At 32.6% G+C, this 27,257-nt stretch overlaps 1 pseudogene; it reads left to right on the top strand.

Moving 5' to 3' along the window:
- Positions 1 to 4,780: 4,780 nt before the first annotated feature.
- On the top strand, positions 4,781 to 27,087 carry LOC125828390 (uncharacterized; annotated as a pseudogene).
- The last annotated feature ends 170 nt before the right edge of the window (positions 27,088 to 27,257 follow it).

The raw sequence follows: 27,257 nt of genomic DNA, 5'->3' as shown, positions 1-27,257 counted from the left end.
TGAGTCATCTGTTTAAATAACTTATCTGTTGGGATAAGCTTCTGGATTTGTCCCAGATTAGCTTGGTACTGTTATATGTATCCAACAGGTAAGTCATCTGTTGCAACAGATGGCTTACCTATTGGGACAAGCTTCCAATTTTGTTCCAAATCTGATAGAAGCTATCCAACAGCTAAGTGATCTATTGTTATAGACTACTACTATGTTGAATTTACTTAAGACATATGTAGTAACAACTTTTGTATTTGTTGCAACAGATAACTTACCTATTGTATATGTGATTGTAAATTATCCCAAGAAACACCCAATATACCCAGATAAATTAGACTAAAAATTATTATTTTACTTACCAAAATCACCTATGAAGTAATGCTTAGTGATATAGGAACAAAATTTGGTTTGATAGCAGTAGTAGCGGCGCAACAATAACAACAATATGAATGTCACAACAAGCAACAACAAAAGAAGATGACAAACACCAACAAGAAGAAGATGAGCAGCAACAGGAGAGCAATAACAATGGAAGAATAGCGAAAAGAGAGAAAAAGGAGAAAATAAGTCGTTGGATGCATTCTTTTTCCCTCATTTTCTCATTATTAGTTTTTTATATAAGATGAGTCAAAGTGTAAAATAAAAAGCTCAGAGATGAAAAATCCATCCCCTTAATCCTTAATCTAAAAGTTGTCACCCTACTCAATAATTAAGACTTGAGTCACATATACTTGATTTTGAAACTTTTTTATCACCATTAGGGGTCGTTTGGTAGAGTGTATTAAGAAAAATAATGCATGCATTAGCTTTGTGTATTACTAGTACCTTATTTGGTACTCTTTTCCAACCTATGTATAACTAATGTTTGCATTAGTTATACACTCTATTGTGTATTAAAGGTGTGTATTGCTAATACCATGGATTTGTAGGTATTAGCAATGCAATGGTTTTAATGCATGCAATAACTCAATTAAAGACCCAATTCCCTCAGTACATTTTTTTATATCTTGTCCACCATAATAGTGAAGGGTATCTTTGTAAATAATTTTTTTAATGCAATGCATTCTATTTTTAATGAGCATCAAACCAAAAATGTATAAAAATAATCTATGTATAATTAATGCAAGCATAACTAATACATGCATTGCTAGATCCGGCTCCCCTTTATTACCCTTCCTTCCATTTCGTCAAGTGCATGTCGAGATGAGAGACATGTGTCTTATTTAAAGTTTAAAGGTCAAGATTATATTATATCAACAAATAGCATAACCATAGTTAAGTCAACTAATTTTAGAAAACTACTCTCAAATTTGGTGAGAATTACTATATATTCCATTCAAAATTTGATATTTATTAATATCATTAATTGCGTCTTTTCACTTAATGAAATAACCAGTGTTTTAAAAGGCGGGGGCATGAGGCGGGGCGTTTTACTTAGTTTAGGGAGAGACGTAAGCCTCGAGACGTGGGGCGTAAGCCCTATTGATCTATAAATTTTTAATTTATAATATAGTATAATAATATAATAATACAAAATTATAAAAATACATCAAAGTTTGAAATAATTACAAACATGATTAATGAAACTCATAAAAAATAAAACTTCTAATATGATTATACAAGTATAAATAATCTAATATCTTAACTTTTTAATAATAAAAGAATTATTATTTCTAAAAATATTTTTTTATCGTACTATACAATACAATTCACCCCCTAAAAGAAAATAATAAATAAAACTTACTAATATTATAATAAAAACATCACTCCATCATGAATAAAAATAAAATTACATTCAAATAGCTAAATAAAATATGATAACTTTGAGATTTATGACAAAACCAAGAAGACCACAGATAAGTAAAAAAGTAAAATTTTGTTACATATTTTTAAAAGAAATGTTACGTAATGTATAATCACCTTCACAATGTTATCAAATAGTAAAGATGTGATACTACAACTTGTTATTTGAGCTACTCTCAATCTTCTTATCTCTTTAGATTAAAATATAATGAAGTATCATTCATTTATTCAAGAATTATGAGGGTCAATAATGTTAACTAAAGATTTTAACACATAATTTGTGTAAGATCTGTTAGGCGAGCTCTAAGCGTTGGGCGTTGGGCGTGCTTAGGAGATACAGTCAGACGCTTAGGGCGTAAGTCTTATAGAACTAAGCCCCACACTTGAGTATCAAGGTGTTTTGCTAGAGTCCCGCCCCAAGGCGAGTCCCAGTAGAGTCTTTTAAAACACTCGAAATAACTAATACATGCATTGCTAATGAAAGCATTATTAATACACTCTAAAAGACATAAATTCACCCCGCACTTGTCTTGAAAAGTCAGTTACTCGCTTAAACTAATATGGTGACCTATTACACACCTTTGCCACTAAATAGTGAAATTTTTTACCCACTAAGACATGAAGCACCACTCTCATAATGGGAGGTGTATCACATTTGCGCCACATCAATGTCATGCCACTACTACATCAGATGCCATGTCAAATTTTGACTAAAATTCTCCATATCATTCAATTGTTTGTTCTTCAATGAACACCACCATGAACCCGCTACCATTGTCGCCATATTACTACCAAATCTATATATTTCACCATGAAAATTAAAATAGTCACCATAAATTTCACCACCTACGATCAAATTCACCATCGAAAAATTAGAAAGATCCACAAGAAAATTTGACACCCACAAACAAACTCATCACCAAAATTACATCATCACCATCAAAAGGTACAAACCCACCACCAAATATCACTACCACCATTGTCAATATTGATTTTTTCTTCTCCACCACCTTCAATTCCCACTTCTTTGTCACCTCACGCCAACAAATCCATCATTATATTTTATTAGTGAAATGGTCTGGTGGACCCTTATACTTGTATCAGTTTGTAGTATGAACCTTTTACTTACACATTTGTCATCTGGACCCTTAAACTCAATAAAACGCAATTTAACAAACCCCTCTGACCATTGACCATGTTTATGTGGCATTAGGATGTCTAAGTTGACAAAAGTGTGTAACTACACGCCTATTAAGGCGAGTGAGGAGCATTTTTACTTAAAAAAATATTAAAAATTATAAAAAAAATAATTTTTTAAATATTTTTAAACCATTAATTAAAAAACTTCTTCTTCTTCACCCATTACACCTCCTGTTCAGCCATATTCATCACCTGCCCAACCCTTTTTTTCTTTTTTTCCACAATTATTTTCATTTATTTAGATTATCTTGGGCACCTCCTTGAGTCAACTAATTCACTGATGGAAGGAGACAACGACGCTAGTGGTGCAATCGTCGGACACCATTGATACATAGTAGAGTGAGAGAGAGGCGCGACTGGTCAACGGAGAGGAAAATGAGGTGGGTGAGGGTGCGAGGATCTAATCATGGCGGCGAAAATGGTCATGATGTGTAGCGGAGATGAAGGCAGGTAAAAGAAGGAATATGAGTGGTGTCGCCGGCAACAATGGTGGCGACGGTTTGGGCCATGAAACAGTGGGAAGGGGAGAAACAATAATGGGTAGATTTCGACAAGTTTCACGGCAGAAGTTGGTGTGAAATTGTATTTGTAAGCAATTTAGGGTGTGAAAATAGTAGTCGGTGTTGGATTACGAAAAGTTTGGCCAGATCTGGTTGTGCCATGGCCAGATCTGGTTGTGCGGTGGCTTAGGTTATTGTTACTGTGGAGATTGGAGGAGGAAACAAAAATAGAGATGGTGTGCGGCAGAGATGAAGACGGGTGAGGGAGAAAGCATATGTGATTTCGCCGGCAAAAATGGCACGACGCCGGCGATGGCTTTCTTTTGGTCGTGAAATAGGGAGAATTAGAAATGCCAATAATAAATTAAAATGTTATTATTTTACATTTTATTAAATAATTTTGGTTAATAATTTTTAAAAATAGTTATGAAATAATTATGATGTGGCATTAATATAGCTGACGTGGATATGACATGTCAATTATATAAAGGAGAGTGAGCTACACACATGGTTGGAGGGACTTAAAAGTCTCATTTTAATTGAGTTTAAGGGTCCAGATGACAAAGGTGTAAGTAGAAGGGTTCAAAATACAAACTGATACAAGTATAAGGGTCCACCAGACCATTTCGCCTATTTTATTTTTTAAACTTAATCATCAATTTTATCAACCACCAACAAAGCCGAAGAGAAAAATCAAATATAATAAAAATGGTGAAATCGAATAAGCATTAAAATAGGATATGACGGGGGGTGGGGGAGAGAATTTTGGTGGAGGTATAGTGGGGTGGATGGAAATTGGGTATGAAAAAATGATGAAAAAAATAAAGAAAAAGAAGATGGTTGTATATGAAGAAGAAGAAGAAGATGCATTGGGTGGGGGTAGGGTGATAGTAAAAAAGAAGACTTTAAATTTATTTTTTTACTTTATTTACCGTTAAACGCACTTTTTTTATTTTTTATTTTTTGCCAAGTCAGTTTTAGGGGTAAAAAAATTCATTTTTAAATAATAAAGATGTGTAATAGATCGTTATAATAGTTTAAGCATGTAACTGACTTTTCGAGACAATATCAAAGGTGAATTTATGTCTTTTACCTTATTTTAATACACTCTACCATCCATTGCCATGTATGATGTATGTACTCCCCCAAGATTAGATGACATTGGTAAAAAAAAATGGCGCGAAAAGAGAAGGGCCCAAAGCTGAAACAGTCGGACATATACCAAAACATTCACAATTAGTCCCCTCATAGAGAAGATTTTAGATGGAAAAGACTGTTTGGTGATAATGGCCACCGGCATTGGCAAATCATTGTGGTAAGCTTCAACTTTTTTGTCAATATTTAAACACTATACACATGCGCTGAACATTTTGCTTGAATTGTTTGTTCAGGCTATCAGGTTCCCCCACTGATAACCGGAAAGGCTGCTGTTGTTATAAGTCCTCTCATCTCTTTGATACAAGATCAAGTTAAATACTTTGTATTGCTCACAGCATAAAAAAATATGTGTTCTGAAAAATAATGTCCTGTTGTAGGTCATGGCATTAAAGCTGACTATCTTTCAAGTTCTCAGAGTCCAATACTGAGTTAGGTCACTATGATATTCTCTATATGTCTCCAGAAAAGGCTTGGTGAGTAATCTGGAAAGATGTATCTCTAGACTCTAAGTGGAAAAGCTCCTTGTCAAATATCCAGTGATTCAGATAATTATATTTTCTGAAGAAATTCATCAAGATACATGATTTTTCTTTACAAGTTTTTTGTATACCTCACACTAGATTACTTCCACTCCAGGTGTGAGTTTCATATCGAGTTGTGGGCAACAGCATTTTTCTGTATAACTTGTTATGCTCCAATATTTTTTGATGGATGCCTTCAATTTCATCTTCACCTGTTGCATGATTCTTACTTCAGTCTTTAGATGTCCCTATTTGGCACATGAGGAAAACCACTGGAACTTTTCAGTAAACAGTTAGAAAAGGTTTCCACTGACTATTATTGAACTATTTTTGCTGTTGTTGCTTTTATTGTTTTCTGTCATCACTTGGAAATAATGATGATTTTCAAGTTAAGAATCTTTAAGATGTATTTTCCAATGAGTTTAGCATCTTTAACTATACATATGCTTTTCGCAAAATGTGCTGCAGTTTCCAGTCAAGATTGTTGAAAGCAGGGATGTGTCTCTTGGCGGTTGATGAAGCACACTGCATCTCAGAATGGGGTCATGATTTCAGGTTAGATCCTCTTCACACATTATCCTAATATTTTGACATTTTGATTGTTCATGGATTCTCTGGTCCATTTGGCAAGGATTTTAGCAGAAGTATTATTTGAGTATCTTGCCTGTGTATGGTTTGCTGCTTCAAAAAAATTCTCAATTTAGAGATATGAATAGCAGTGGCTGAAGATAATAAAGCTCAAGAAGATTATATTTTCTGAGTTATACAGTTTTTCCTAGCTATTAAATGGGAAACAATGGTAGTTAATGTTGGGTTATGAAGGGTGATTAGGATGTCATGCGGAAGCTTGCAATTTGCAAATCATATGGTTGATAAATCAGATAACAAAAACTTATACTAAAAATCAAAATATTATTATATCAAAACTAATATAAAGAAAAATATTGAAACTTTAGAGAGAATAAATCTCCCCATAAACAAAACTCTCTAAACGACTACATTGTGGATGTTATTGTTTTTTGTGTTAGAAGAAAACAAACATATATTTATAGAGTCCTAAAACTTTTTCTTACTAGAAAAAGAGTCCTAAAAGGAGAGAATAATCCAAATATGAAAGAATATTATATTTTTCTTTCAAAAAAAGTAAAAACATTTATGGTAATGTTTTGTCTTTTCTTTAAGGAAAAATAAATCTTAAATTATGGTAAGAAAATCAGGGCAAAACCCTAACAGTTAAATACCTTGGTACCCAGTTTCGTTCTTGGTTAGTTGTTCATTTTTTTCTCACCATCTGGAGAACCACTCTAGAGTATAATGATTTTATGAGAGGTAGAAATAATTCATAAAATTGGACGTATAGTCCCCTAGAAATGAAGGTGAAGTGAGATGGGATGCAATTGCAGTACCTAAATGTAGACAATGCTAACACGTAGACTCTGTTTGACAGGAGAACCAAATGATAGATGAAGAGTGTAGTTGTAATACATAGCATTGAAATTTAATTACTTAAATTGTAGCAGTGTTGGTGGAGTGCTATGCGATGAAATGATACCTAGCAAAGTGAAAAATTACCATTTGATGAAATAGGGAATTACTACAATGGGTTAAAGACTAAGGTAGACTGGGCATAAAGAATATGAGAGTGTTTTGACATTAGGAAAGGTCCCTCCTGTGTTAAAATACGGATACTAATTAGAATCCAAAATAGAAGCTTCCTAAAGAAGTGTCTTTGGAGGTTCAGTAAATAGGGGAATTCCTTGTGGATATGTTTGATAAAGAAATAAGGAACACTAGGGGAATGGTGTACCAAAGCAGTGGCAAGAACTTATGGGTGGGTTGCTGGAAAAATCTTATGGTCATGTCACTATATTTTGAGAAAAGAGTTGGTTTTAAAATTGGAAACGATAGAAGAATATATGTTTTTCTTTTTTTATCAGTAAAAGTAACATTTATATAAAGTTACCAGCAAGAAGCAATTGCTGTGTGAATAGATGACAGAAGAAATATCCTTCTCTCTTGACAACTGGATAGAGTAGATCCCCAGGAAGAAGCAATTTCCTCAGCTTTATAGTGATACAAATTTATCTCAGTGCAATGTAAAGGGATAGGATGTGAGGTTGAGAAGAAACTTGAACTACTGGGCGCTTGAAAGTAGCAGTCTTTTAAGACTCTAGAATACAGCGAGATTCTGGGGTGGAAAGCACAAGGATAGGGGATGTTTACTTTTACGACATGCAGCCTAGCTCTTACAAAAAGAAATGGACTGTACAATGCAGCAAGGTGGAGGAAGCTCTGGAAATCTGAAACATCTTTTGAAAGCAACTTGTTTCTCTTGGATGGTGTCTCATCAAGCGTGCTTGTCTCAAGAGAACCTCCAGAAGAGATGAGTTCAGCTATGAAATCGATGGGATCTATTTGGAGGAGAGATCAAAAGAAGTAACCATGTATTTTTGCACTGCTCTACAGCAAGATAATTATGGTCCTTTTTCCTAAACGCACTGGGGATGACTTGAATTATGCCTGGAACAACACCAGAGGAAAGATTGCTTTTGTTTTGAGAAAGAGAACTGATAGATTGCCAAGGCTAAAAAGGTTAGGGTAAAGTATGGAAGATAATAGGTAACACCATTCGTCTATGCTTTTTGGTGGACAATGTGGAAAAAGCGAAACACAGGTGTTCAGAAGGAAGTGCTAACTCCATGCTGAAGATCAGGACTAACTGTATTTTTTGTTGTATAAAGGAATATGTACAGTAGGCTGAAAACTGATAGTTTTTATTCCTTTCACTGAAGACTATTCCTGTACTGATAGTTGTTGGTGCTGTTGTATGAAATTTTTCTGTACTGTTTGAAAGAGATACCTAATCTCAAGGCAAGGCCTATAGAATGGTTTTGAGACCAACAATGTTATGTGGCAGTAAATGTTGATCCTTCTAACACCCAGTATAGAATGGTTTTGAGACCAACAATGTTATCTGGTAGTAAATGTTGAACCTTTTAAGACCCAACTCGTTCACATTGTGAATATTGCGAAAATGAACGTTAAGACAGATATATGTTTGTATAAGATCAAAAAACTTGAAATGATTCAACTGTCTGAGGGTGCAAGCAGCACTCATAGTAATTAAGGTTATAAATTTGCACTGATCAGTGGACCTAAATTCCTTGAAGTGCATTGAAGTAGATTTAGAATTTTCGTATCTTTATCTTTGGTTCATGGAGCTCTAGCTTGAAAGTTTCTTCAGATGAATATTATTTTCTACAGCATGAAAACTAAAGATGTTATTTATAGTGGATCTATAGCAGCATTCCATCAAGATATTTTTGTTCTTTCTTGTAGCACGAGTCTACTTCAGCCTTGTCAGGCATGGTTCTTCATTATTCCTTTGCTCTTCGAATTTTATATTTCTTGGACATTTTAGTCGTCTCTTGCAGTATTAACCTACTTCTATCTTAATAATATTTCTTTGCCCTTTTACGGTTTTACCTATTGTCTAAAAAAACTTGCTTTTCTCCTTTTCAGGGTTGAGTATAAGCAGTTGGACAAGCTGCGTAATGTTCTTTTGAATGTTCTATTTGTTGGCATGACAGCAACTGCTACAGAAAAGTAAATACTTTTTCAAGTTCTGTAACTTTTTTTCTCTTACTTTTCTTTTCCATTACTTCCCCAATTTCTTCTTTTCTTTTGATTTTGGGGTCATGTTCTGCTTCAGAAACAAGGTGGACAGGATATCTAATTGGATGTAATTTCTTTCTCTAATCTTATTTCATCTCATGATTTTGTTTCCTTGCTGCTTGTTAGTGTCTGGACCACACAGTAGACTTTCTACCAAACACTATTTTATATTTTAATTTCTACTGTTTGGCTGGGTCTCCAGTGTTTGATGTAATCTACAACTGTACTGTAGGGAAGTTTACTAAAGTGAATTGGCTGTTTCCCAGTAATACAAGGAAAATTTATATCCAAGCTCAACTGTCAGCTAGCTTTACTTTGAGAAATCAGCCTTAACTATACCACCTTACCTCGCTTCTCTTGTATCTAACAGTCTATTGCATTGTGTTAACTTCTGCCGTCTCTTGACTGTTAGTCCTAATTTTCAAGCATTCTTGTTGTAGTAGGCTTCTGTTGTGAGTTAAGCTGGATCAGGTATATGCTATCTATGCTTTTGGTTAAACTACTCACAACTTCTAATCACTGTCAAATATTTATTGCGTCTCTCATAGCATGAAGTGTCATTTACCGGAAAATAAAAATATCGAACTTGCACTATAGCTTTGTTGGACCAGTATATATAAGCTGACACACCACTTTGTATTTCTTAGTTTTTCTTCTCTTTATTTAGCTCGTAGAAGCTTTGGATGAATAATCATTTCTTTTCTTAATTTTCAGAGTTCGGAGTGACATTATGAACTCCTTGTTGATGAAAGGCCATCATGTTGCTATTGGCTCATTTGATCTCAAAAATCTTTTTTACGGAGTCAAATCTTTTAGTCGTAGTTCTCAATTTGTTGATCAGCTGGTGGAAGAGATCTCTAAATATGTAGATAATGCAAATTCAACAATAGTATATTGTACAACCGTCAAAGACACTGAAGAGGTCACATTTTGTCTCTTCCATGATAAAACTATGATTTCTTTTTTGCCAACTTGGGACATTTGTAGCATTCTAGTATGATATGTTTCCAGTGGATGTGCTTTGATTACATCTCTTAATGAGCAGAAATGTTGAAAGTATTAGTCCTTGTGCTTTCTACTTCAATGTCATCCTTTTTCAAGGTTTGTGATTAGATGCATGAAATTTGGCTTGCTTGGCACTTGCAGTTTGTTTCAGTTGAGAAAATGCTGAACGTTTTCTCCTCCTAGTAGTTCCCTTTATTCTTTACTCTGTTTCTCCATGTGCTAGCCTGCTAGGTTCTGATAGATTTCATGATTTCAACAGACTGTTGATCCTTCTTGCTGTTCTCATGATATCATAACAGTGCATGATGCTTTACTAGTGAGTCTCAATGCTGCTATGACCTAGTGACTTGGCTTATGATACCATTATCATGGTTTTTGTACATCTTCAAATCACTTCTTGAGGCAGGAATCAAAGCTGGAATCTACCATGGTCAAATGGCTAATAAAGCACGCAAGGAGGCTCATAGGTTTCATCATTCTTCATTCACGTAAAAGTAGACAAAGAGAGTCATTATAAACACAAAGAAGATGAACAACCCAAACTTCATCCAGCACACATCATTAAGAAAACTTGTGCCACCCCAAACGTGAATACGTGTTCATGGAGACGGTGACGCTTTGTGCTGCGGATCGAACTTGCAGCGTATAAATCTCATTGGGAATTAACCATCCCAATGGACCCCATGAGAAAGAAAAGGGGAGACCAATGGTGAAAACGCAAGAGAGAAAGGAGAGATTTGGGGTAAAAACCTAGAAAAAGGTAGTGGGTAATGAGATTTTGTTTTATCTTTTTCACCGGATAGTGGGATAAAAATGAGTCCAATAGGGACTGATTTGAGAAATAAAAGAAAAGAAAATTGATTATATTAGGATATATTATATTTTAGGGGTGTATAAAATCGAACCAAACCCCAAATTGAGTCAAACTGGAAAAAAAAATCCAACTAAACTTGATTTGGTATTGAAAAAAAAAACCCAATTATATTTGGGTAGGTTTGGTTTTAACTTAAAAAAATCAATCCGAGATCAAACCAATCTGACATTAAATAGATAATTTTAAAATTTTATTTTATACATAAAAATATTTACTTTGATATAATTTTTAAATATTTCTTATACTTTTTCATAGTTTTATCTTTTAATATATCATTTCAAATTTGAAACTTAAAATTATGAATGATCCAATAAAGATTTAGTCTATAGATGTTGATAATTATAATAAAGCTTAAATAAAAATCAAATTAATACTAATGCAAAAAGAAAATCAATTCAACGAATGACAATAATATTGAATACTTGTTCTTTAGTTTTACATTGGTTTAGACAATTAAAATACATAATTTAATTTTAATTTCCTTTAATATTTAGTCATGTAACTAATACTTATTAAACTTATTTTAGAATGATTTAGTACATTTAAATTATGATCATTTTCATTATGACTTATTAATTTACAATATTTTCTTACACGATTTCATCATTATTTTTTTGTTGGATATTTAGTGTCATTAATCATATCATATTTTGCGTTATTTTCTTAAGAAACACCTTAGATAGTTGTATTTTGGTAGAACTAAAGAAATATTTGAAATACAAATAAATTATATGTTTGTATGAATACTTTAACGGAAAAATCCGAAAATACTTGAAAATTCGGAAAACCCGAAAAAACCCGAGGTTGAAAAATCCGAGTTTTATTGGTTTGGTTTATAAATTTAAAACTGTGACACAAATGATTTGGTTTGATATTTGTAAAACCCGACCACCTACACCCCTATTATTTGCTAAAATATTGACATATTGACATTTTTAATAATTATTTTAAAGTGTAGATATTTTTAATAATCATGTTAGGGATTTTGACTAGTTTACTAATTTTCTTAAGCAGGGGAAAATTTTCAAAACAACAATATTTTAGCATCTAATAGGACCCCTTGTCAATACTTTCAATATTTATTTAAAATGTCAATATTTTGATTTGTTATAAGGATGACTTTTGTATTTATTTAATTTGAAAGAATACAAATCTTTAACAACATAATGGAGAAAATAATGGGAGAAGATATTTCAAAAAAGGTCAACATGCTTAAATCTCTAATTAATTACTATTAGAGTCCTGTCATCTCTCTCTTCTTCATTCAAACGTCCTTTCACCATTCTTCTAAGAAATTTCAATATCCATTTTCGAATAACTCCATTGAAATTGAAGTGGAGTTTTCGTTGATTTGCGTCAGTTTTATTTGGCTAAGAAACTGTTGAATTAATCGATTGATATTTCAAATTGAATTCCATCGATTTCTTTTAAAGTTCAAGATTATCAGTGAAAATCAAAAAATTGCTAGGTATTGTTTAAGTTTCAATTATTGTTTTTTTTTTTTATGAAAGTAGTTGGATCTGTGTATGTATTTGACATTTGTATTTTAAGTTTGATTTTAATACAAAATTAGTATGAAATCAAAATTTTAATATAGAAATACTTTTTGTGAACGAAATGAACTTGTGTTTGGCTGTTTACCTTTAGATTTTTAAGAAAATTGTGTATCCATTATAGGAATTGGTATGGATAAATGGTCATGCTATTATTTTGTAGCCAGTTGTTTTGAATACGACAAAATAAAATACAAATTATCTAATACACATGGAATTATAGGATGAATACCTATATAATGAATACATAAAAAAATGATAGTTTGGTATTGATTGCATTCATTATAGATTTTTTGTATGAACAAAAGTTTATGCTTTTATTTCATAGCTGGTTCTTTGGAATATTAAATATATTAGGATACAATTAGTAAATAAGAATACAATCTGGGAAAAGACAAAAAGAAAATAATTTAATAACATACTAATACACAAAATAATTATACAGTCTAAGAACACAAAACAAGAATACAATCTGAAAAAAGACAAAAAGAATACAATTTAATAACATACTAATACACAAAACAATAATACAATCTGAAAAAGGACAAAAAGAATATATACAATCTAAGAACATATTAATACACAAAACAAGAATACAATATGAAAAAGGATATATAAGCATGACACATATATTAAACAACTACATAATGGAGCTAATATAATTCTTCTTTTGGATACTACTAATTTGGGATACATAATGGATCTAGTAGAATACAATTTTCTTCATCACTAACTCAGGATATATAATGTAGCTAAAAGCAAAAATACATTAAACTAATCTTGGTACATAAGAGTTCAAATTCATTTCTTGTATGTGTTGTTGTCGGTCCCTCTCTGATGCAAAGTTCTGCACACCCATTTTCTTTTTTCCAATTTTTGTTCACCAAACTCAAGTCCAAATCTGTTTTTGCTTATGCATTAGTAACCCTATAAGCAAAATTCAAAATTATTAAATATGAATGTATAAAAAATCAATAAATATATGAAGTATGAATGCCAATGTAGATTACGACAATCTACTAAATCTCAAATATAAAAACAAAATCACAAAAAAATGGATCAATAATGCTTAAAAGACGAAAAATCTGAAATACATAAGAAAGGAAAATCTCACAAAATACTTGGTGAATATAAAAACAAACTCACAAAAAATCAAACAATATTGTTAAGAAAATGAAAAATCTGAAACACAAAATATTTGATGAATATGAAAATAAAATCACAAGAAATTTCACAAAATACTTGTTGACTTCGAATTTACCTTTATAAATGAGTGAAAAATATCTTTTGAATTAATTGTGAGATTTCTTGAACAAAGTGTAGGAAATTCAAATAGTTGATTTTCTTGAATAGAGAAGGAGATAACAATGGTGAAAAAGGAAAGAGAGAGAAATGAGTGATTTGGGGTAAAACCTAGAAAGAGGGGTAAGTGGGAGTAATGAGGGTATTTTTTATTTTATTTTTACCGGATAGGGAGTAAAAAATGGTCCGATGTGGAGAGAAACAAAAAGAAAGGAAATTAATTATATTAGGATACAATTTATTTTCTAAAATATTGACATATTGACATTTTTAATAATTATTTTAAAGTGTAGATGTTTTTAATAATTATGTTAGAGCTTGTGACTAGTTTGATAATTTTCCCAAAATAAAATGGAATGGAGGGCAACTGGGTCAGCCCAAAATAATTACAACAAAGCCCAATCTAAGGATATATATGTCATCGCAGATCTCTCTCTACCTTCCTGACTAAGGGCAAAAGAGATAGACCCTTTTGAAGCTATGTACAACTCTGATGATGAAACAGGATAGGCTCTTTGCATGTTAATCATATCTCTCTTACCATTAAATATTGCATCTTTGGTATATATATGTATTAGACTCTTTCTTACATATCACTGTTGTAACACCCCAAAAACTAGTAAACTAAACTAGGGCTAAGTGTGTAAGGGCTAGAGCCAAGGAAGAGGGCAAGGGCCAAGAAGGGGGTTTGGGCAGCCTAGTTTTTCCCAAGCACTGCCCACCTTACCACGCCCCCATGACGGTTCGTGGTGAGGATCACGAGTCGTGGGAGGTGTCGTGGTGGTGAGGCAGTATCCATGCCAAAACTTCCCCAAAAGTTCACCCTCCCCACGAGCCATTGGACGCTCGTGACGGCAACCACGGTCGTGAGAGGGGTCGTGGTCTTTACTTGGCCATGTGGGGGCAGGGTGTGGCGACCCTAGCCACTGGTCCATGGACCACAGAGGGCACCACGGCTGTGGAAAGGGTCGTGAAGATGCCTTAGCATCTAGGGTGTTAAAGGAGGGGTTGCCTAGCTACTATCCCATGGTCCACGAAGAGGACCACGACTCGTGGGACCTCAAGTGGTCCCTGGGCAGTGCAATGTAAGTGGGGGTTAAGTTGGTCTTTTCGATTTTAATTAAATTAAAGCCAAGTCGTTTTGCCTAAGCCTAGGACCCCTATATAAGTGATTTTAACTCTAAAACTAACCCATTCAAGTCATTATTCCCAAAACCCAAAACAAATCCCCAAAGTTCTTCCTCTCAAAATATTTCGCTCTCTAGAAACTTGAAGAAGAAGAAGGAGATTCAAGCTAGGTTTCAAGAAGCAAGCTTTTACACATCAATTTCTTTGGGCTTTTTTGTTAAGGTATGGTAGCTTTTATCCATGGATACATTTTCCTTCAAAATCTTCAATTCCAAATACATTAACAATTATTTTGAAAGCTTAGCTTCCTCCCACTTGAATGCATTCTTTTGAAAGTGCGACAAGAGTTAGTTGAAGTTGATGAGCAAAACAATGAATAGAATGAATTGGTTTACTTTCTTTCTTAATCAACATTTTAAGATCATTGATATCACCTTGCATATTGCTTGCTCAATCATAACATTGTCCACGTACATAAGATAAACTTAATGAATGTTGAGCAAGTACATTAACAATTATTTTCTTTAGAGATAAATCACTAGTATCTTTAACATGAACAAGTCCAATAAATGCTTCCATTACAAATCTTTTTTTATGGACATATCGTAAAACAATAGCCATTTACTCCTTACGTGACACATCAAAAGATCCATAAACTAATAGATCAAAATAATCACCATTTAGATCCTCCATTATAGACTTTAATGTCTCTATCTTACATGCAGTCACAAGTTCTTTTTGAATATCTGGAGAAGTCAATTTATTTTTTCTTGGAGCATTTTCTAACACGAAAGGTTTGATGTTTTCAACCCTATCTTTGTACTAGGAAAGAACTTCAACAAAATTATCTTTGTTCAATGATGATTCACTTTCATCATGACCGAGGAGTGAGAATCCTTGATTTAAGAGAAGTCTTATCACATCAATTGAAGCATTTAAGCGAGTCCAATATTCAATCTTAATCTGATCAGATTGCCTATCAAATGCAACACGAATGGACTGTCGTTGTTGCATTAGATCATCACATTTTCTCTTTGCTTGATTATGAATGTTATTCGGTCCACCAACATATTCATCAAGCTTGCTTTTTTTATGCCAATTGTTAAATCCTGTTGTTGAAAATACTTCACCTCCACCTTGATAAATATTATTGCCTTTAAATAAATAACAAAGTAAACAATATGTTGCATCTGCACTCTCACTATACTCTAACCAGACATACGCTTGATACCAATCAAAGTTGAAACGACACATTGCTTTAGCAATATATGATTGAGGGTATTCTGTAATATTTGGTCAACAAGGACCAAGTTTAAGATATGCTCTTCTTATTTCATCACGAAGATTTGGATCATAATTTAAAATTGAAGTTCTTTTTGCTGGATCAACCTCTAGAGTATTTAAATCAATGCTTTGTTTTTTAGAAGAATGTGACAACATCTCTAATTGATCTACCGTTGTTTCTTTATTTGTTTAACTTAGAGAAGTTGAACTTTTTTTGGTACTTTATTATAATAATTCCTCATGTCCAATGAAACTTGAAACTAAAATATTAAGTTGGTTATTTTTGTTATAAAATAAGAGAAAGATAAGAAAAAATAGAGAGAGAATTATTGAGATTCTATTCTTAATTATATTGTGATATAATTTAGGTAAATGAGTCTCCTATTTACAGAGAAAGAAAACCTTATTCCACGAGAAAAAAATATTAAAATTTAAGGAAATCTTATTCCACAAGAAAAATGTATTAAAATCTACGGAAATAATTCAAATTGAAAAAAATCCACAAGGAAAAAGTATTAAAATTAAGGAAATCTTATTTCACAAGGAAAAGGTATTAAAAATTAAGGAAATAATTCAATTTTAATTGGAAAAAAAAATAGTTAGAGGTAAAATTCGAACTTGGATCCTGAAGCAAACCTTGACACTATTAACCACCAAGCTATTGAACATCTATCTATATATAATAGGAGAAGTAAAAAGTGTCACATGTCAGCACCACAAAAATTCAATAATTTTAAATTTTTAAAAATAATTTAAAAATCTTTTAAATATGTATCTTAAATTAAACCAAAAGAAATAAAAAAAGAGTAACCAACTATTTTTAAAAGGTAAATTTTTAAATAGTAACAATAATAATAAATAATTATCGTACTAATAAAAGTAATAATAATATAATATTATAATAATGTTTATAGCAATGTATTTAAATTGCTAATCAGTTTTCATGACAACTTTTTTAAATATATTTTAAATAATAAATAACAATTGAAAAAAACAAATTAAAAAAAAACAAATATAAAATTAAAAGTATTTCTTAAATAAACATTTTAAAACTTATTTAACATTACAAAACTTATTTAAATTAATAGCAGTGTAAAACTTACGTGAATTGAAAAAGGAAAAAAAAAACACTGCCATTTTGATAGATCTCTTAAAGAATATTTTTTTTAAAAAAATAATATTTTTTCTTTATAACTTTAAAAAGTAGAAAAGAAAAAATAAAATAAAAAACGTGCATCAATCATTTTAAATAAATAAATAGCAAAACTACCCGCATATTAAAAAAATCTGTTAAATGAAGAAATACTTTAGTTTTTTAAAAAAAAAAAAAATTAAATGTGTTTTTTTTTCAAAATAAGTAACCAACTCACGTAACTATTTTTTTTAAAAAAAGGCAAAATAGTTACTTTTTGAATTTGAATTTAAAGTGGTTACCTAAAACTACTCTACCCATTATTTATATTCCCTATATATACATAAATAAAGTCATTAACAAAATTAATTGAACTATTCTTCTTCAAATGTGTAGTATTATTTGTTGAATTATTTCCATTCTTCTTATCTTCATCTTTTTATGGAGCGAATAGGTAGATTATTTGACGGCTAGCCGAAAAAAAAAGTTTGAATATACTTGCATATAACAAAGTGAAAATTCAAGAAGAAGAAGAACAATTTTTATGCAAGTTGAAATCTTCTGCAAATGATGATATTGTTAGATCTATAATGTCTTTTTGTGAATTTTTTTTAGTTCATTTCATTCAATTGATTTGTTTGTCATATATTGTACTTAAATTCTTTGGGTCGAATGAGTTTTTTATGTTCTACTTTTGTTTACATTTGTAATCTTTGATGATTTTTACTGTGATTAATATTTTTTTACGATTGTGTTATTTTTTATTTAATTTAAGTGAAGTTATTCTAATACTTTTTATGTTATCATTTTCTGTTAATTTTTATGTGTTTATTATTGAATTATGGATGTATTCTTCTTCAAATGTGTAATGTTGTCTGTTAAATTATTTCTATTCTTTTTATATTCATCTTTTTATTTAGTGAATATGTAAATTATTTGATGGCTAGCCGAATAAAATTTGAATATATTTGCGAATAAAATAGTAGAAGTTCAAGAAAAGAAGAATAATATTTATCAAAGTGAAAATCCTCTGCAAATGATGATATTGTTAGATCTATAATGTCTTATTATGGTTTTTTTTAGTTTATTTCATTCAATTTGATTTGTTTTTGTCATATTTGTACATAAATTCTTTAAATCAAATGACTGAACCATGAATCTATTCTTCTTCAAATGTGTAATGTTGTTTGTTAAATTAGTTTCATTCTTCTTATCTTCATTTTTTTATGGGGTGAATAGGTCGATTATTTGATGGCTAGCTGAAGAAAATTTGAATATATTTGCAAATAAAAAAGTGGAAGTGCAAGAAAAAGAACAAAATTTATCAAACTGATATTGATAAGTATAATGTCTTATTGTGACTTTTTAGTTTATTTCATACAATTTGATTTGTTTTTGTGATATTATGTACTTAAATTCTTTAAATCAAATGAGTTTTATATGTTTTCTTATTTACATTTGTATTTGTAATCTTTGATATTTTTACTGTGATTAATATATTTTTAGATTATACGTAATTTTTAAATTTAATTTTAGTGAATTTATTCTAATACTTATTTATTTTTTCATTTTCTGTTAATTTTTATTCAATCATTTACACTAACATGTTTTTGATTGTTGGATTATTGGTAATATATTCACATTTTTAAAATGCTAAATATGTGCAATTGAAATCTTAATTACTATGGAAATATTAATATAATGTATCGATAAATGTAGAATATCATGGTTTATGCATATTATTCCACTTTCTCATATCTTTTTAGTAATATACTTGTGAGTGATAAAATATTAAAGTATGAACAAAATTTTGTTCATTTGTTCAGTTAAATTTATTTAAAATATAATTTTTAAAAATTGTTACTATACTTAAAATAAATGGTTTATCTTTGAAATTTAGAACCTTCAAACCTATAGAATATACAACTATTCTAAAAATTAAATGTACAAAAAAGACTTCTTATATTACAAGATATCAGAGAATTTGAAATTATTTTGTTTCAAATTATTAGATCAAAGCGAACTCAAAATTAAGATTATTTTTTTTATAACGTGGAATTCAGACATTTTTAAAAAATATAGAATTTATATAAATTTTTAAATATTTAATTAGGAATTATAAAATTATTTTAAAATGATAAGTTAGTTATTTTAAAATTATAAAATTATTTGTAATTTTTGAAATAATTGAGACTGACAAAGTAAAAGTTCATATTTTGAATTTAATATTTATAGTTTTTGAAGATAGTTACACTTTTCCGACTTTATCATAATTGTAAGATAATTATATAACTAGAAGGTACTCTCTAATAGTGCATGTAATTATTTTGTTTGTTCAAAAATATTTTTATTTGTACGTACCTCAATTTTTATCTCAATTATGTAGAAACTTTAATAGTGATCATAAATAATTTCAATCATTATTATTAATAGAACATTAGAAGAATTATTACTAAAAGTATTTATGTTAATAAAATTAAATTGTTGTATGTATTATTGATATATGATTAAAGAAAATAACACGGGGAAGAAAATAGTAAGTAAATATTACACGTTGTATTAAAATATATTTAAGTTAATAAAAATAGAAATTGTTGTAAGTATTATTTTTTATGATTATACAAAAATAACAATTTGAAGAAAATAATAAATAAAGATTACACGTCGTATTAAAATAATAAGTACTAAAAAATATGATAAATTTTATAATAGTCATAAAAGGAATTTACGCAGTAATTACTATAATAGAATACTAGAAAAATTGATAAGTTCCTTGACATTTAATCATTGATAAAAAAATTAAATTATTATTTTATTTTTCAAAAGTTTAAAAGTAACTTATTCACTATTTGTAATTAATTATTTTCAATGATTAATAAAAAAATGTATATATCATGTACATGTTTCTATTATTATGACATTATTTTATATTGACTCTATTTTAAATTACTTTTCTATTATCGTTTGACACAAATTTAAGAATGTAAAGAATATTTTCAATCTTTTGGATTTGAAAAAAAATATATGCAAAATATACTAACATGTCATTTAATCTTATGATATTTTACATTTCATGTGAAATATTTTTAACTAGTAAAGTGTTAATATGAAAAATTTATTAATATATCAATACAACATAAAAATAATAAAGGACAAATATGTAAAAATATTTCAACTATTTGATGTTTCATGAAATCAAATTAATCATAAATTCATATATAGCCGCGGGGAATCGAACTGGGGCAAAAAGTGGGATTGCGACGGCTATTGCCAACTCCACTACGCATTACTTTGTTATTTCAGGGTTTTCAAATTCTATATATACCAATATAAAGTCAAAACTTTACGTGTATATGTAGTATAATTTTTCGACGAAGGGTGTCCAATTGGACACCCTTAAGCCTACGTGGCTTCGCCTCTGCTTCCATGAGAAATGAGTTAAGTTAAGACTTAATAACTACTCCGTGGGATTTATGCTTAGCACCAAGTGGATATTTTATTGAGATGGAAGCCCTCACATTAGTAGAGGCCGGGTTTCTAGGAGCAATCTCTTGAGATGGAAGCCCTCACATTAGTAGAGGTTGGGTTTCTAGGAGCAATATCCTTATCCCATAAACTATGTGCCCCCATAGGTTATTTAGCTAGTGGATCCACTTAAGCTAAGAGTTCATGGTTCTACCTTAGGCAAGTAGGACAACTCTTTTCAGTGTGGGTAACACCGGGTGATCATGTTATAGCTCACGTGGTCTCATGTTAGTTAAGGCTTATTCCCACAATAACAAGATCAATAATGAACTAAGACATGCTTCAAGAAGTATCTCGTAGTATTCAAAGGTTTTAAAGATAATGCTAGCTTGCATTGAAGATGATGTTATGACTTATATTTTCCAACTATCTCTATGATGATGTTTAAACTTGGTAAATTGCATTATTTGAAATGAAATTTAGCATGCTTTAAATGTTTTTATGCATAGTTATCATACTTAGAATATTTTTGTACTAACACATACTCTTGCCTACATTTTTCCCAAATGTAGGGTCCGGCAATCAGGGTCACCAGTTTCGTGGCTAAGTGTTGATTTAGAGATTTCGAGCTTTGGTGAATGCTCATGCTTCGAGGATGGAGTTTTATTGTTTAGATCCTTTTCCATTGTATTTCCCTTTTTGGACATGATGTATGGGCTAGGCCCAATTTCATTCGATTGTAATAGATGGCTATGATGAGACAAGTGTCTAGACTTCCGCTTTTATATATTATTGTTTTTGGAGTTCAAATGTTGTTTTACTCTAATTGTTCTATTTCTTATGTTATGAGGACTAAGTGGATTATATGGAGTCTTTCGGGGTTCTATACACCATGTTACATCTAGGGGTATCCCTGGGTTGTGAAAAACTTGGTAATCAGAGCACAAGGTTTAGAATTGTCCTAGGATGATGTCTCATAAGCCACATTTAGTAGAGTCTTGTTCATGAGTGTGAAGCGCGCCACATTCATGAGTGAGAGGCTACAAGATGATTAGGAAACTTCACTTCTTTCATTACTCTAAGTTGTGCCATAGAGTTTAACTCTATAAGATCTCTCTCTTAATCCTTGCCCAATGTTCTTCAGGATATGACTACTAGAAGGGCTACTAGAAGGATGGAGGGTGACAATGTGGAACAAGGAGGTCATCTTCAAGCTCCGATAGATCCTTTGGCTGAGAATGTAACAAATGCAGAGTTTAGGTCGGCGTTACAAATGCAGAGTTTAGGTCGGCGTTTCAAATGTTGGCCCAAGCCATGACGGCACAAGCCAATAGAGAGGTGGTAGTCCCCGTGAACCCAAATGTGGGTACGGCAGCTTCAAGAGTGAGGGACTTTACAAGGATGAACCCTCCAGAATTTTATGGCTCCAAAGTTGAGGAAGACCTCTAAGAGTTTGTCGATGAGGTCTATAAGGTAATTACTATTATGGGGGTGACTCCAGTAGAGAAGGCGGAATGGGCCTCTTATCAATTGAAATGTGTTGCTTAAGTATGGTACAACCAATGGAAAGACGCAAGGCTAGTAAGAGCGGGTCCCGTAGAATGGAAAGTGTTTAAATCTGCTTTTCTTGATAGGTTCTTCCCCCTTGAGATGAGGGAATCAAAGGTGCAAGAGTTCATTAACCTTTGTCAAGGAAGTATGAGTGTGAAAAAGTATGCCCTAAAGTTCACTCAATTGTCCAAGTATGCTCCAACGATGGTTGCGGATTCTAGGGCTAGGATGAGTAAGTTTGTGTCGGGTATATCCAAAATGGTGGTTAAAGAGTGTCGTACCGCCATGCTCATTGGTGACATGGACATCTCTCGTCTTATGATCCATGCACAACAAATTGAGGAAGAGAAACTCAAGTAAAAGTCTAGGGAGGTAAAAAGGGCTAGGACCGGTGATGGAAACTTCTCTAATGCAAAGTCCAATGGACAGGGTCGACCTAGATTTCGACAAAGGTTTTCCAGTCAAGGTTCATCCAATGCTCCTCCAAAGTCCAACAAAGATGGGGTGTCTAACCCTAAACCTCAAGGAGGGAATAGATATGGTTCTTCTTTGGCTAGGTCTACTTGTGCTAAGGGAAGAAACGTGATGGTAAGTGCCTGGCCGGCACAGACAATTGCTTTGGTTGTGGAAAAAGTTTAATGAGGGATTGCCCTATGCTTATGGCTAAAGGAAGATACATGCAAGCAAGATCCTCCTAGTGGTTCGGGTTCCAATGCTCCCCAATAAAACCGCTTTTATGCACTCCAGTCTAGAGGTGACCAAGAGAGTTCCCCGGATGTAGTTATCGGTATGTTAAAAGTTTTTCAACTTGATGTGTATGCTTTACTAGATCCAGGTGCTATTTTATCTTTTGTGACGCCATATGTGGCTATGAGGTTTGATGTTCCTCCGGATGTGTTGTTAGAACTTTTTTCTGTCTTTACTCCTGTTGGTGATTCTGTGGTGGCTAAAAGGGTTTATAGAAAGTGTCCCGTTTCCTTATCCCATAGAGTTACCCTTGTTGATTTGATAGAGCCTGACATGTTAGATTTCGATATGATTCGTGGTATGGATTGGTTGCATGCATGTTATGCTTCTATAGATTGTAGAACTCGTGTAGTCAAGTTTCAGTTCTCAAATGAGCCTATCCTAGAGTAGAAGGGGGGAAATTCTATGCCTAAAGGTCGGTTTGTCTCTTGTCTTAAAGCTAGAAATATGATCTCAAAAGGTTGCATTTACCATCTTGTTAGGGTGCGGGATGTAAATTCTGAAACCCATACTCTTGAGTCGGTCCCCGTTGTTAATGAGTTTTCGGAAGTGTTCCCCGATGATTTACCCGGTATTCCTTCCAAGCGGGAAATAGACTTTGGTATGACCTTCTCCCGGATACGCAACCTCTCTCTATTCCTCCTTATAAAATGGCATCGACTGAGTTAAAGGAATTGAAAGAGCAATTAAAGGATTTATTGGATAAGGGTTTTCTCCAACCGAGTATCTCTCAATGGGGTGCTCCCATTTTGTTTGTTAGAAAGAAAGATGGGTCTCTTTGTATGTGTATTGACTATCATCAGTTGAACAAGGTGACCATTAAGAATAAGTATCCTCTTTCAAGGATAGATGACTTGTTTGACCAACTTGAAGGGGCTTGTTACTTCTCTAAGATTAATCTTAGGTCGGGTTATCACCAATTGAAGGTGAGGGATGATGATATTCCAAAGACGGCTTTTAGGACCCGGTATGGTCATTATGAGTTCTTGGTAATAACATTTGGGTTGACTAATGCTCTGGCGGCGTTTATGGATTTGATGAATAGGGTGTTTAGACAATACCTTGATATGCTCGTAATTGTGTTTATTGATGATATTTTGATCTATTGAAGAAGTGAGAATAAGCATATTGACCATTTGAGGATTGTGTTGCAAATTCTTAAGGACCAACAACTTGTCGCAAAGTTTAGCAAATGTGAATTTTGGTTAAGGTCCGTAGCTTTTCTTAGCCATATTGTGTCAAGCAAGGAAATTAGGTAGATCCTAAGAAGACAGATGCGATCAAGAGTTGGACTAGACCTCTAACTCCCTCGGATATTAGAAGCATCTTGGGTTCGGCCGGTTACTATAAAAGGTTTGTTGAGGGGTTTTCTTCTATTGCTTCTCCTTTGATGTCCTCTGACGACTTTAACTCAAAAGAAGGCTAAATTTGTGTGGTCGGAAGCTTGTGAGAAAAGTTTCCAAGAGTTGAAAGATATACTTACTTCTGCTCCGATGTTGACCTTACCGACGAATGGTTTTGTGGTGTATTGTGATGCCTCTAGAGTTTGGTTTGGGATGTGTGCTTATGCAAAATGGTAAAGGTTATTGCCTATGCTTCAAGGTAGCTTAATACCCATGAGAAGAATTATCCTACCCATGACCTTGATTTAGCGGCAGTTGTTTTTGCCTTAAAGATTTGGAGGCATTATTTATATGGGGTACATGTTGATGTTTTCACCGATCATAAGAGTTTACAATATGTGTTTAGTTAAAAGGACTTGAATCTCCACCAAAAAAAGTGGCTAGAACTATTGAAGGATTATGACATAAGTGTCCTTTATCACCTCGATAAAGCAAATGTGGTGGCGGATGCTCATAGTCGGTTGTCGATGGGTAGTGTTGCTCATGTAGAGGATGTAAAGAAAGAGTTAGTTTGGGATGTTCATAGGTTGGCCCAATTAGGTGTTCCATTAGTGGACTCCACCAAGGGTGGTGTCATGGTCCATAACGGGTCTGAATCGTCCTTTGTGATGGATGTGAAGGCTAAGCAAGGTCTTGATCCAATTTTGGTTGAGTTGAAAGAAACGGTGCTTAAGAAATTCGTTGAGACTTTCTCCCAAGGTGGAGATGGTGTGCTTAGATATCAAGGTCGTTTATGTGTTCCAAATGTTGATGACTAGAGGGAACAAATCTTAACGGAAGCCCATAGTTACCAGTATTCTATTCACTCGGGAGCCACCAAGATGTACCTAAAGTGTTGGTTGGCTCTAAAGGGTGTTTGACTCACCCAAGACAACTTAACTAGAAAGAACTTTTCACTAGTAAACAAATGTTTCATGTGCTAGTCAACCTGCTCCTTCACTGCCCTATGTCCACAGACATCTGGAATCTGTTTCTAAATATTTTTGGATTGAAATAGGCAGTGCCTTTATCCGTAAGAGATGCCTATGTGAGAAAGAGCTCAACGGAAGTTGACAAGACCATCAGAAAAATCTGAAACATAGTGCTTGCAAGCATTTTCTGGTGTATTTGGATCGAGAGGAATCACAGATGTTTTGATGGCGTATTAACTTCAATAGGATTTTGGAGGCTAGATGTCGATTAGCCTATTTAGTTGGGCTAACCTTTCCCCTGTTAATAATTTTGATGTTTTTTGAGGATTTTGTTAGCTCATTAGTTTTGTAGTACTTCAACGGTATAGAAGCTGACAAATGTTTGTTTGTTAATCCCTTTGTATCTTCTTGGTGCTTCCAGAACAAGAATAACTTCATCCAGAAGATGAATTGTTTAGTGTTGTTTCATTTTTGGTGTAAATAGGAATATATGGAAGAACTAGAATCAGTTACAGATGTCTTAAGCTCTTTGGAATTTTGGTTAAAGGGTTGAAGATCTTCCTGATACACTTACTTCAATTGTAATTAGGAAATCTGTAACTTGTTGTGACAGGTTTTTGACTTTTTGGAAATAGAATACAAGTTGTTACTTTCTCCAGAAGAATAAAAAAAACAAAAAAAGAACTCTTTCAATATCTTTGTGGTTATCTCATTTCTATATGTAGGAGTTCTTCTGCCCTCACTGTAGAAGCTGATAAGATATGCTTCCTATGAGAAAAACCAAAAGGAAATGTGGGGGGATTGGGAAGGATGGGCTGTTATAATGGTCAGTTTACCTTCTTTTGGGTGATTTAACATTTTATCTTCTCATACTATTCCATGTTGAAATAGGTTGAGGAGTTGTATTCTTTGGATCTTGATGAGCTCAATAGTCTTAGGTGAATCAATTTTGCCACTTGAGCATTAGTTGTATGGTTTTGTGGGAATAATTTATTCTTGGGGGCTTCGAGCTTGCGGTTCTCCATGTTTTTCAAAAAAGGAAATAATAATTTATGTTTTAATTTTTACAAGCCTGTGTACGATTTGATATTCCTTTTCAAATAGCGTTTTAGTGAAAAAGATGATGGACCCAAACCCAAACCAATTATTTGCTAGTGAGGTTAAATACCTTTACATGATATATGTGGTTAAACTACCAGGAGTTTCTTAGCACTATGACATGTAACTTGCTTGATGATGTGAAACATGTGATAAACAATGTTTGTGCTACCCAAGCAATCCTTTCAATCCTTCTGAACAATCTAGATGTTGATATTGGCCCAGAATTATTTGCACTAAAAGAATTCAAAGAATTTCCCACCGGAGCTTAAATGTTTAACTATCAATTACAGTGAAGCAATTCGTACAACCCATAATAGTTTTGCAAGACCTGAGCCATTTGTGCTTGAGGAGCAGAAAACTGTTGGAAAAGATGATGATGTATATCATTTTATCAGCTATATACATGTGGACGGTGTGTTCTATGAGCTTGATAGATTGAAGGAGGGACCAATCAGTCTTGGGTCGGCAAAGTGATATTGAGTGGTTGCGCATAGTGCAACCAGTTATTCAGGAACGTATTGAGAGGTATTCCCAAAGTGAAATAAGATTCAACTTGATGGCTGTAGTAAAGAACATGAAAGAGGTGTATACTGTAGAGCTGAAGGAGTGGAATCACTAAATAAATCCTTAGCAGAAGTAAATTCTGGTATTGAAGCTGTTAATGATAAGATAATAAGGGAGGATGAGAAGTTCAAGAAATGGAATATTGAAAATTACACAACTGTATACCTTTTCTGTTTTAGAAATCCAGTGGATTTGGCCAATATATTGTTCATTTGTTGACTCTGGTGTGGTTTTTTTCTCTCTCTCAAGCAAATTGAAGATAATGCATTGACAACAATGTTAGATCAATACCGAAGCTATCATATCTCATTTAAGTTGGGCCAACCTCTTTCTGGTTCTAGAGTGTAGTGCCCAAATGGCCAAACTGAACAGTTCATCATTAACTACCA

The sequence above is a fragment of the Solanum verrucosum genome, unplaced genomic scaffold, assembly GCF_900185275.1.
Source record: "Solanum verrucosum unplaced genomic scaffold, falcon-dt-bn FXZP01000048.1, whole genome shotgun sequence".
In the NCBI taxonomy this organism is placed as follows: Eukaryota; Viridiplantae; Streptophyta; class Magnoliopsida; order Solanales; family Solanaceae; genus Solanum; species Solanum verrucosum.
This window is presented reverse-complemented; position numbering and strand designations above follow the sequence as displayed.